Below are 12,019 nucleotides of genomic sequence, written 5' to 3'. Positions count from 1 at the left end.
GTGCTGCAAATATATTTTCTGATGTAGTGGAATTCTTCTCACACATTTGAGAATTAGCAATATCCACAGTACACAGGATAACAGCTGCCAGATTCTTTTTTAGTAGACATACACTCCTAACATATGAAACATCTCCAGGAGAGCTTTAGGTGACTCATATTCTTAATGGGCCAGAATATTTTAATGACTGATTCAAAATGTTTGTCTTTATATGGAACAGCTCTCATGAATGCACCAAAGAGAGCATGGTAACATCTGGGAGCCCCAGCCTGTATTTACAATTTTATTGTCTTCTAAAGAAACTAACTTAATAGAAAAATGCATTCATATTGCCACTATGAAAATATATTAAATGAAGAGCTGTTTTATTGATATACCATCCTTCAAAGAAGTTGTATTTATTAAACATGGTTTCTGTCAGTACCCTGCTCCTTTCTCATTCCCAAACCTGTGGAAAAAGCAAGCCCATCTTATGAATCTCTAGCCTTTGAAAACACTGGAAGATGGGATCACTAAAGGCAGTGGTAAATCAGTGTAAAAACCCTTGGTCAGTTCTGCACCAATTTTTACTGACAAATCATTTTATCTGTGTCTCAATTCCTCATTTACAGAGCAAACCCAGTGATTCTTGCTGTCTCTCTCCCCTTTTGCATTTTCTTTCAGACTATAAGCCTCTTTGGGAAAGAAGTTTGGGGATTATTCAATAATATCGTTGCAGACTATAATAAAATAAATTCATCGTTTACGGCAGGGATCAGATTGCTTATGCAAGTCCACAGTAGATAAAGATAATCTCAATTCAAGTACATATGCATTTCAGAATACAACCCATGACTGCAGGTTGTGCGTGTCCACATTAATATTTCCAAGTAAATACTTAAGAAGAATGTTTTTTAAAATATTATTGTTCTCAGATGAAAATCAGTGCAAACTGCCACCGTGCCCATTCTCCTCTCCCTACCGTCTACTTGTCTTATTAAGGATAAACCTGACTCTTGAACGCCTTGCTAATTCTCTGGTGAATTCTGCAAATACCAGCTCCATCTAAACAACAGATTAACCAACACAGTTCTTTTGATTCAAAATGTCAGGTATGAAAAATAGATAGTCAGTCCACAGGCTCCATCCCTGTCATTCAAATGAAAAGTATTTGACAGGAAAGAATACCCTGTGTGCTGTTTGCAAGAGTATCCAGGGAGCTGGATAATGACAATAAAGGAGACAAATAGTGTAGGATAGCAGAAGAATGTACAAAAATGTTCAGTGCAAACCAGACAAGAGGAAAGAAGAGTATTGCACAGCTCACTGATCAGGAATTGCCAAAAAGAGTATATGAACCAGCATCTAGACAGCAACATTAAATCTGGACTTCCGACTGTATCTAAATATGAACACAAACCTGCATGAAGAAAAATTTAGGCAAGCCCTTCCACTCAGAACTGTTTAAATTTTAAGAATTAAAATAGGAAAGAACCATAGGAAAGTAATAATGATTGGTCATCATGAAAGCCACAATTACAGGCTGAGTCCTACTTGGCAATTTTGGTCCTACCTTGATGTTCAGAGATGCTGGCACCATTTCAACATGGAGTCCTCTAATTCTATATTTGGCTGTCATTTCAGGGCCTCTGTCATAGAAGATATTGGGGACAAGAGGCACAAACTGAAACACAGGAAGTCCCATAAGAATATGAGGGAAAACTTCCAATCAGAACAGGCAGCATTGAGAGGTTCTGGAGTCTCCTTCTCTGGACACACTGAAAATCCACCTGCACACAATCCTGTGCAACATGCTCCAGGGGAGTCTGCTTTAGCAGCAGGGGCTGGACCAGATTATCCCAGAGATCTCTTCCAATATCAACCCAAATTATTCTGTGATTCTGTATTTTCCAGTTTATGAAAGGAGAAATAAATGACTAATTAAGTAAATCTCTGAAGCAGACAATAGGCTAAAGGTTTTCAGCAGATCACTAAGCTGGAATAGTCACACAAACAGTATAAGCTGAGCTAAATTGTAGAAACTATAAAAATAAATGCAAAACAGCAGAACACAAACACCTTTAAACTAGACAGATTTTCACTAAGAAATTTGAAAACTGTTTTCAATGTGGCAGGAGAATTAAAAGAACAGCAGTTAGACAAGAGAGGACAAAAAAGACAGGAAAATATTTATATAAGGGACTTGAGGAAGTTTAAAGGAATTATTTTCCTCATCTTGATTTCTAAATTTTGAGCAGAAGCTCAAGCAAGAAGTGACTGTGTCCACAAAACAAAACATTAAAAGACTGTACTTCCTTATGTGGAAAAGAAATAGAGGGCAAATGACATGAGAGGATTAAAAACCATCTTAATATGTGAAATAATAATAATAACAACAACAACAACAACAACAATAATAATAATAATAATAATAATAATAATAATAATAATAATAATAATAATAATAATAATAATGATGTTACTGTCCAGGGAAGATGAGAAACATTCAATGCTGTTTCTAGGATAACTAATGCTATTCAAGTTTCTGAAGTTACTAATTCCCAGATACATATAAATGGGGGACAGAATAACAACACATTAAGAAACCCTATTTGTATATATTAAGAAAATAATATATACAAATAGGGAAATGTAATTTCTATTGCTTCAACTGAAAAACAGGACACTACTACTGGGATTCCAAAATCTTTGAATTTCTAGTTTCTAGTTTACTCTCTCTTTATGGTTTCCATTTTCTTATTTGAAATTCAATCTTATCACTTAAGGAATATAATAAGCCACACACATTTTTAGGATTATTTTATATAGACAGCACAGAACACCTGAGAATATATCAATTTAATGACAAGGACAGCATATCCCATAGTATGCTATAGTAGCCATGTGGTACAGTAAACACAACTGGATGGTGAGTCTCACTGAGTCAACATGGGATTCCAATCGTTATTTGTCTTTTAAAAAATTAAATGCAGCTGGAGCAAAGTGTAACACAAAGCTCAGATGTAAAAAGGAGCTTACAAGATGAGAGCTAAAAATAATCGCTGCCTCAGTCTTTCAAAAGCTCTGGGTTTGTGTGATTGAGAGCTTGGAAAGTCATTTCTCTACCATAAAAAGTGATGTTTTCAACTGTGAAATGATCAGTAGTTCCACCTCAGAGGGTGGTACTTCATCTTTACTTCCATCTTATGGCAATTTTAATGATGTCACCCAAAGAATCTCCGTTTGTGAGAGGATGGGGTGTTCCATGGAAAGAACAGAAAGCAGAAATGAACTTTTTTAAGGTCAGGGAACCAGCTGCTTAGTTAATTTCAGCAACTTAGAGTACTTTGATGCTCAAATGGGGAAAAATTGTTAGTAGCAGAAAGTATGAAGAACCATGTTTCAAGGTGTTTCATGCATCTAGCCAGCTTTGTCAAAGAACTGTGAAAAGTTAGTAAGCCTGTGAAAAGTAGAAAGTACACCTTATTTCAACTTCACTTACAATAACTGTTTTAGTTACATCTATGTATTTCTGCTACCCTAAAAATATATCCATGGGAGATAAGAGAGGTGCTAGAACAACCAGATGGCACTTGCTTATATTTATAACATTTACATCTGGTGATAAACTACATGAAACATGAGACAAGATTAAGAAATGCCTTCCCTTCAGTGAGGAATAAAGCTTTAAAACTAATTTTTTGAGGTTATATAGTAATCTCAGCTAATGGTTTGAGACATTTAGATGGACAAAGCCAAAAGTTGTCTGTAATTTGCAGGATATAGTCCTAAAGTACATGAGAAATGAGTTAGCTTAAGTTCTGATCTTTAGTATATTCACATACATACATAAATATTGGCATAAAAGTAGTTCCACAATTACAAAAGTACAGTGTTTTGCAGAATCAAGGTTTATTCAGGTTTATTTTCCCTCTTTCTTGCAGTGGAGCAACTAAGAAAAGTAACACTTGCAAATTTACAAAAAAAAAATAATCTATTTGTCTTGGTTCTGCTCCTGCAATGGCTAAAGTAATTCCTTACATCCTGTGAAATTTTCTTTTTACACCTTCCTGTAGAAGATTTGCACATGTAAATACTACTAAAAGACACAACAGATTCTTCATGTTCATTGAGAAACTAAAAGCTATCAAATCCCAAAGCCAGATGTGACTGAAGAGATCCCAGATCCTCATCCACTGCAGAGAAACCTTGTGTCACCTATTAGCACCACTTCCCTTTGGTAAAGTAAGAACTCCATGAACACTTTTTCTCCCAAAACCAGTCACATCTCAAATTTATTTGACTAATGGGGTAATATGTCTAATGCAAGTATTTACACTTCAGCCTGTTACTCTTTCAGTCATGGGAACCCCTGTCCAGAGAATGATTAATCTCACTGGAAACTAAAATAAACCAGATAACCACACCCTAAAATGCATCTTTTTATATTTGTTCTAAAGAGAGCTCTAGAATAAAAAGGCAGCTGAACAATGTTTACAGTATAACATCCAGAAGCAAATGAGATATTTTACACCAGGTTTCCTATATTCCAAGCTTTCAGCTGTGTCATACCTTTTTCTGCAAGATGAAGGACCCCATTAAGAGATTTGTCTTGCATGAAAATATTTTCCTGCTGTTACTTTGCCTTAACACAAAACCTATTGGTTTCTGTAGTTCTAGGAAACAATCTGTATTTCTTGCCATAAAACCATCCTTGTTTGTCAACACACTCTCTGTGCTACATACACCATGCCTGGGGGTATGACCTGCTGTTAGTGGTCACACTAATGCCAAGCAGGGAAACTAAACAAGCTCCCAAATTATTAAATTCCTCCCATAATACAGTGTTAAATCATCCCAGTGGATTTCTTCAGAGCTCAGGGATAGCATGCCTTGCTCTCTACCCACTAGGATCCCAAGTCTTCTTCACAGTCACACAGCACACTCCCTATTGTTGAAAACATCTTCACTTTTACTCTTAAATCTGTGACTTCCAGTGAAATAGATCAGCTCTGCCTCACAGAAACATGGAGACACTGACATGAGTGCTTGGGATCTCTGTAAGGTTCAGAAAATGAAGCCTCACAACCACTCTTCTCCTCTCTTCATTTTCCACAGCTTCCTCCTGTCCGCTCTTCCTCAACCCTTTTTGGGGCCCTATCGACCCAGCATCTTCCTCTCCGTTCCTGCTTTCACGCCCTGCGGTGTGCTAGCACCTCTGCTCTCTCACACTGCCCCATTTAAGTGGGATCATTTTTCACACGGTACCGCTGCTCTCCGTTTCTCCTTTTACTTCATTTTCAAATGGTACCTGTGAACTCTTCTCCCCATTTCAAGCTCTGAAATCAGCTTCAAATCCACCTCCTTTACTCAAAAAGCTCTCACACAACCTCAATGACCCAATTCCGACATGAGCTCAAAACCACCCCTCTCCTGACCCCCTCCCCGTCAATGCCACCTGCCTGCTACGTTAAAGGGCCTTTTCCTCCAAGTTTCCACTACTCGATGGCAGCTATTTATGACAACCGAAACATTTTAGTATTTCCTTGCTGCTCCTCGCGGGACACCTGCGGTCCCCAGCAGGCTGGGGCGGAGGCACGGGGCTTATGGCTTTCTCGAGGCAGTGATCAGGGCCCCAACCCGAGTGACTCTCCCGCCGCTTCCCTCACAGCGCGGCAGGAAAACCCGGAGGAAACACCTCCCTGCCCCGGCCACGACCGGGCAGCGGCTGGCCCGAGCTCCGCGGACCTGGCGGCCGCGCCCTCCCGGCTGGGGGGCCGGGCTGGGCCGGGCCGGGCGGCGGCTCCGCCCCGCTGCGGGGGCGCCCGCGCCGGCACAGGCGGCTCCGCTGGCCGCGCTGACGCCGGCGGCGCTGGAGCACCTGGCGGGGCGGTGGCGCCTGCGGCTCGGCCCTTCCCTCCCCTTCCCTCCGCAAGGTGAGTGCGGGAAGGGGGGGCTCGCCGGTCTCCGCGCTGGGGCCGGGCGGGGAGAGCTGGTGCCGCGGGTACCAGCACGGGGTGGGCGCCGCCTCCCCCGCGGGCAGCCCGCTTGGGGCGAGGGAGGCGCCGCGGCCGCCGGGCCTGCGGAGCTGGTGCCCGTCAGCGCGGTATCCACGGGCGGACCTGTTCAAAGCGACATTTCCGAGGCTCAAGATGGCATCTGTTCCTCCTTTTGCCTTGTGTTCCCCCTCCTGCCGTGCGGTTGTCTCGCCATGATTATTGCATTTATCCGTTTGTGCCTCCCGTACATCCTCGCTGGCGCTGCGCCCGCTGGAAGCGGAGAGGGAAACGGCCGGCTCTCCGCGGCGGTTTCCGGCTCGGCTGCCGGCTCAGCGCAGGTTGCCCGGCTGCGCTCCGAACCCTCCCGGGATCGGCCGGGTGGAGAGGGGTGGCAGGGCATCCTCTGGTCAGGTAACGTCAGACATCGAACCAGCACCGAGGCAGTGACAGCTGGTGAAATGGCAGTTCAAGAATCCCACGTTTACGGCTTAAAGCTTATAATTTGTGAAAGGTTCATCCTGGTAATCAGGTTTATTTTACGTCCATCCACCTGACTCACGAAAGCTGATATAGTCTTTTAGAAGAAAATAGAAAATTCAGATATTACTTGAAACTTCAGGTCGGTTTTTAGTAGCAGAAAGGGGTGAAGGGCAGTGTGTTATTTGTCAATATCATGATGTATTTGTTCAGTGCCATATGTAAATAAGTCTTTTGTTTCACACTGTTTTGTGTATACACCTCAAGGATCTGTGTGACCCCTCTTAAAGCAGTAATTCAGGCTTGACTTAGTTCAGAGGTGTAAATGTGAAATTGACTCTGGTAATCTCACGGTTACATCCTTTAACCCCCTACCACCAAGTTACATTGTGGTAGTAGTTTGGAAACTCGGCATTGGAGTTGTTCTTCTGTTTGGTTGTTTGTGATATTTTCTCCCTGCCTACAAGCCTTGCTTTAAACCAAGATGACCTATTATTTCCATTAAACACCTGTTTGTTTGCTTTTGTTCTCCCCATGTTTAATTGTGTTATCCTCTTTCTTTCAGTTTCTGGATAGATTTTATTTAATTTCGGTCTCAGAAAGCAGCTGTGGCCCTTGTTTCAGACTTCTTGGAAATAAACTGTTCTTGTGTTCTGCTCTTGTAAGGACAAAACTGTTTGATCACTTTTCCAAACTATTGGACAGAGAAAACGGTGGGCTAGATTTTGGCATCTGCCGTGCAGGTGGCATTTGGTTATGGTCTTTTATCCGATTTTTTTATAACCCACTCTTGATTTTTTGATAATCCACTCTTTCCACTTTGTCTATGTAGCATTCTCAAACAGGGAGTGGAAGAACCCCTTGACAGTGCTGTCTGGCATAGATCTAGAAGTTGCAGTTCTTACTGGTGCTCTGGTACTTAGCATGACAACCAGCAACATCTTGTTTAGACTTTATCGGGTTTTTTTAACTGCTGTTTGAACTGCCTGTTTGTTTAAACTTAGTAATTTAATAGTTTAAGATTAATGTTAATATCACTGACAGAGGAATTTAGTGTCAAGCCACAGAGATCTTTAGAGTAGTGAACTACCATAACTGGTATAACCAGTCACATTTTGCGCATGACACACTACTGGAAGATAGTGTGGTGGATAAATAGTGCCAAACCTCAGTCTAAATGAGTTTTTCAAGTTTCTTCACTCTCAGAATGTCGTACATGAAACATTGTTGTTTCCAGAAAGGTTCCAGCACTTAAGAATCTTTGCTTAAGTGTATTTGCTTCAGTTGAGAAAAAAAAAATGCATTTTAGATAATGGTGCTTTCTTGTATTGTGCTTGTTGGAGTTGAGATTTAAATATAAACTGCAGATTCAAGAAGACAAATTATGAGTTTATGGAAGGGGGAGGTTTCATTAAAATTTTTCTTTTAGAAGTTTATATTAGTGGGGAGTGAAGGGGATCACAGTGCAAAGTAAAATTCCTGTTGAACCCTACTACAGAGTTAGTGGGTTTTGTCCTGGCTTAGTAGAGATTCAAGCCCAACCATCTTGCCAGTTTCTCTCTGTTATCCATACTTTAAACAGTTGTTAAATTGTTCTGATGATTTCTCACATCATCTTTTCTTGAAGAAATTAATAATAACAGCTCTTTTCAGGCTTTCACTACTCATCAAGTAGTGTTGAAAGCTGTTGGTACCAGTTGGCAGAAAAAAATGTGCTAATATCTCAAATAAACAAGAAGACAAAAAATGCTCTCAAAGACTTTTTAATACTTTTCTTTTCAAAATCACCTCTAAGAGTATTGCTCTGTAGTTTCATCTTCAAGATGTTTTGGCTGCTTCTCAGCCATAAAATCACTCTGGAGATAAAATTACGCCACGATGCAGAAACATTACAAATACAAAATCCCAGAGAGTGAAGTTTGTTAGAACCAAACAGTCAAGAACAAGAAATTTGACCTTTTAAGTGTTGTTAGTAATAGCAGTCTCACAGTACTTTTTCCTGTGGCTATTGTTAGCCACAGCAAACTGAGGGGCATTTTGACCGGTTACGCAATTGTTTGCGTCAACTTTGAGAACTGTCTGTGCCAAGTCGCTGAAACAGTTCTTGGGTACATCTTGCAAGTAGCTTCATAGGGTACAACAGTAGGGATCACCACTGCCCTAGGAGAGCCAGCTGGTGTGCCAGGATGTTACTGAGAGCAGTAATACAAAAGTTGAGTGGACTCTGTGTCTGCTGAGAATATGTAGCCTGCACTGGTGGTGTTTACTCAAAGGGCGGTGCGAGGAGATCGCCCTGCATTGTTCTTGCTGTGCATGCTGAGGCTGTTTTGTTAATCGAATCTCTTATCCACAGATGTGGAGTAATCTCTAAGGGAATCTGGAAAAAAATATTTTCTTGTGTTCCCTCCTCCAGCATTGTTCCCCCTTGGGTATAAATGGCATTGCCTTCTGGCTTCTGAGTGGATGAAAAGGCAGGAGGGAGGCAGAAATGTGAGAAGGTTGACTGTGCCAGCAAATAGATATCTGAATAAGAGAGCCATTAGTTTGAAGTTCTAAAGCCGTATATTTTTGTATGTAATGTACTGTACATGCAAGACTTTCATGGGTTTGGGTTTTTTGGTCCATTCACTGCTTTTCTCGTAGTTTCGCAAGAGGAAAGTTTCCCAGTAGTAAGACTCTACGCTGACTACTAGAGCTAGAGTGCATCAGAAGAGCAATTTGTCTCTTATAGTCTATGTACAGTGCATGTTCCATATGATATTTTGTTTGATAATATTCAGCTATTAAGTTTACATATAGTGGTTCTTAAATGAAGAGAACAAATGTGTGTTACAAAACAATTTGATAATAATTTTAAAGAAACAAAGCAAGTCTGCATTTAGAAAAAGATTACATACTGCATAGTAAATATCCCCAGTTTTGCTCATTTGCAGTGAGCTTAGACCTGCTATTCAATGACTTATACTCAAATTATTGTTCCATAAAATGCATGTAGTACTTACAGTCTCACTGTTCTCCACAAATACAATGGGACACTTTACTAGTGAAGTAAAAGATGTTATCTGAGAGGAAAATGATACTATTTACTGTCCCTACATTATTCCACAATAAGCAGATGAAAAACCAGTATAATCTGAAAAAGGAATTTAAAATTTAATTTTTGTGTGATTAAATATCTCTGTGCAAATGATAAAGTTCTATGTGTAAATGAGCTTATCTAGAAAGTGCTGTTGTTTGCTCATCAATCTTGCAGTCAACCAGCATTTATTTGAAATATTTTGTTCTGAGACTACATGTACTGTACATGTACATCTTGTGACTTCATGTGTCATTCTTATCAGTGTTTTTGAGAATCCACTGGGTTTAGGAATTTTTTCTTCTCAACTGTTTAAAAAAAAACAAGAAAACCCCCAACCCAGTTCCAAGTATAATTTCAATGCATTTATGCTCTAGAAAGAAGATCACTTTATGCCTGTAAGTTTGACCTGATAGTTTATGGAATTATATGACAGATATATATTACCAAAATAGACACAAAATTATTTTTTTAGAGAGGAAAACTAACTCTTGAGTTGGTCCTTGCACTTTGTGGGGGCAAAAATAAGTTTTAACAAACATGTTGACAGTGCCAAATTCCTGCTTTTTCAGGTTGGCTAAAAATTACTTGTAACCATTCAAGTACTGAAAACCAGAGTGAGTGGTTCAGATGAATTGATACTCTTCAGTTCTTGGTATAAGGGAGCAATAAACAAACTGTAAATATGTAGTTTGTCTGCCAAGTGTACACATCAGAGTTGAGAATAGAAAAATAAAGACTAAATGACAGCATAAGAAACATGGCCCTAGATATCATCCTTTCTTTAGACTATGCCGGAAACTTAAGTAGAATAATTAATTCACACATTAATTGTGTGTTCTGAAATTAGAAGTACAACAATTGTGTTTTGGAAAAAAGTTACTCTTGACAGTACTCTCTGCAATAGATGTGACCATACATGCCCTACACAGAGTAGAGTCAGTGTAAAATTGAGTGAAAGACAGGTGTCAATAGTATTGCTGCTCATTTGGTTGGATGTACTATGTGAAGGTAGGTGCCTAGGTAGTGCTACAAAATGACAGAAATAAGACCCAAAACATTCAGATTTCTTCATGCCTTGTACATGGTTTCTTACGGTGTAAGTCTTTAATCACACAATCTTAGTCATTTAAGATACCTGCTGGTATTACTGTGGATTGTTCTCCACTCAGTTTACTAGCTTGAAAAACAAAGATGTGTTGTGTTGGGTCAAACTACCTCTTTGGAGAACAAACTCCAATTTCTCTGACACTTCTGTTGTTTTAACGTGCTTGGGATTTTTCTGTACGTCTGATTTGGCAGCGGTAGCAGGCTCAGTAGAGTATGTTAATTCTTTGGAGGGGGTTTAAATTATTTGAAGGATTAAGACAAGTGAATAAATGAAATTTAATAAATGTGTAGTTTTCTGGGATGTCTCATAGGCTTTGGTAGATATGAGAAGGAAATGGCAGTAACTGTGTCAGAAATGTTAGTTCCAGAAGTGTCTGTAGTGAAAGAGAAAATTGGTTCCAGGGAACTTAATGGGATATGGCCATGTCCCAAGGATGGTGTTACTCAGTATGCTGCTGCCTTTTTTTTTTTTTTAACAGTAATTCAGCAGACCACCATGAAATACTAGCTCTGAAAGAAGGGGAATAGAGCAGTGCTCTCACAGCAGGATTTATCTTTGTAGTTCAGCTGCCTAATGCAAAAAGCGTAATTTCTGTGTGCACAGAGCGCAGTGGTGGGGCTTTGGTTGAGGCGCTCAGTGTAGCTCTTTGGAGGTTGTATTCACTATCTGTGCAGGGACTTAGCTTGTATGGTAATTTAGGCACTAAAGTTAGGTAATTACAGTCAAACAGGATTTTTTTCCCCGCTCAGCACCTTGCAGGTGTAAGAATATAGCAGGAGCCTTCACTGTATAACAGATTCCATTTTTATCCTGTGCTTCTTTTAAGGATGTATGAAATTCTTTCTAGGTGTCAATCCCTGAAATAGATTGAAAGAGTAATTCTGTTGATACTGCAATCTTGTATTTCTTCTCCTGAGAACTTGTGGGCAATCTCCAAGATAGACACTTTCAAGGATAAGTAGCAAAGCTGTGAATCAGTCTGAGACAAAGGATTAGACAAAAAGTTGTAATGGTTGGAAGGAACTGCTAATGCAGCACTTACAGACCAATTTGCAAACTTTTTGAATAAATAAACAAGTACATCAGTGAGTACTCTAACAGAGCAAAAAGACTCCTGGATTTGAAGCTAAGCATGGATGATTCTGCAGGATTAGAGCATCAATATTGAGACTTAAGAGCTTTAGAGGAAAAATTAAATCTTGTTGTTTGTCGTAGATATACCTTGAACTCTAGATTCATTTTAGCTGAATTAGAGTGGTAGCTGTTCTTGTATTTAAGAGTAGGAATGTTTCTATGTCTTGTGTGTAATCTTGATGCTGAAAGACCCAGACTTCGGTTTTCACTCTGTTCCTGCATTGACAATGTGGATAGTTTGGA

General features: G+C 39.9%; 1 protein-coding gene across 7 annotated transcripts in view; it reads left to right on the top strand.

The window, feature by feature from the left end:
* Positions 1–5,779: 5,779 nt before the first annotated feature.
* Positions 5,780–12,019, top strand: part of ICA1 (islet cell autoantigen 1) — a 66,114-nt gene continuing 59,874 nt past the window's right edge. For 5 of the 7 annotated variants that reach the window (XM_064704387.1, XM_064704386.1, XM_064704382.1 and 2 more), the window contains exon 1: positions 5,780–5,915. The gene's annotated coding sequence lies outside the window, so the exon portion shown is untranslated. Of the gene's footprint in view, positions 5,916–6,294; positions 6,390–12,019 lie in introns of those variants that run through there. The other 2 variants (XM_064704381.1, XM_064704385.1) reach the window with 2 other exon arrangements.

The sequence above is a fragment of the Zonotrichia leucophrys genome, chromosome 2, assembly GCF_028769735.1.
Source record: "Zonotrichia leucophrys gambelii isolate GWCS_2022_RI chromosome 2, RI_Zleu_2.0, whole genome shotgun sequence".
NCBI lineage: Eukaryota > Metazoa > Chordata > Aves > Passeriformes > Passerellidae > Zonotrichia > Zonotrichia leucophrys.
This window is presented reverse-complemented; position numbering and strand designations above follow the sequence as displayed.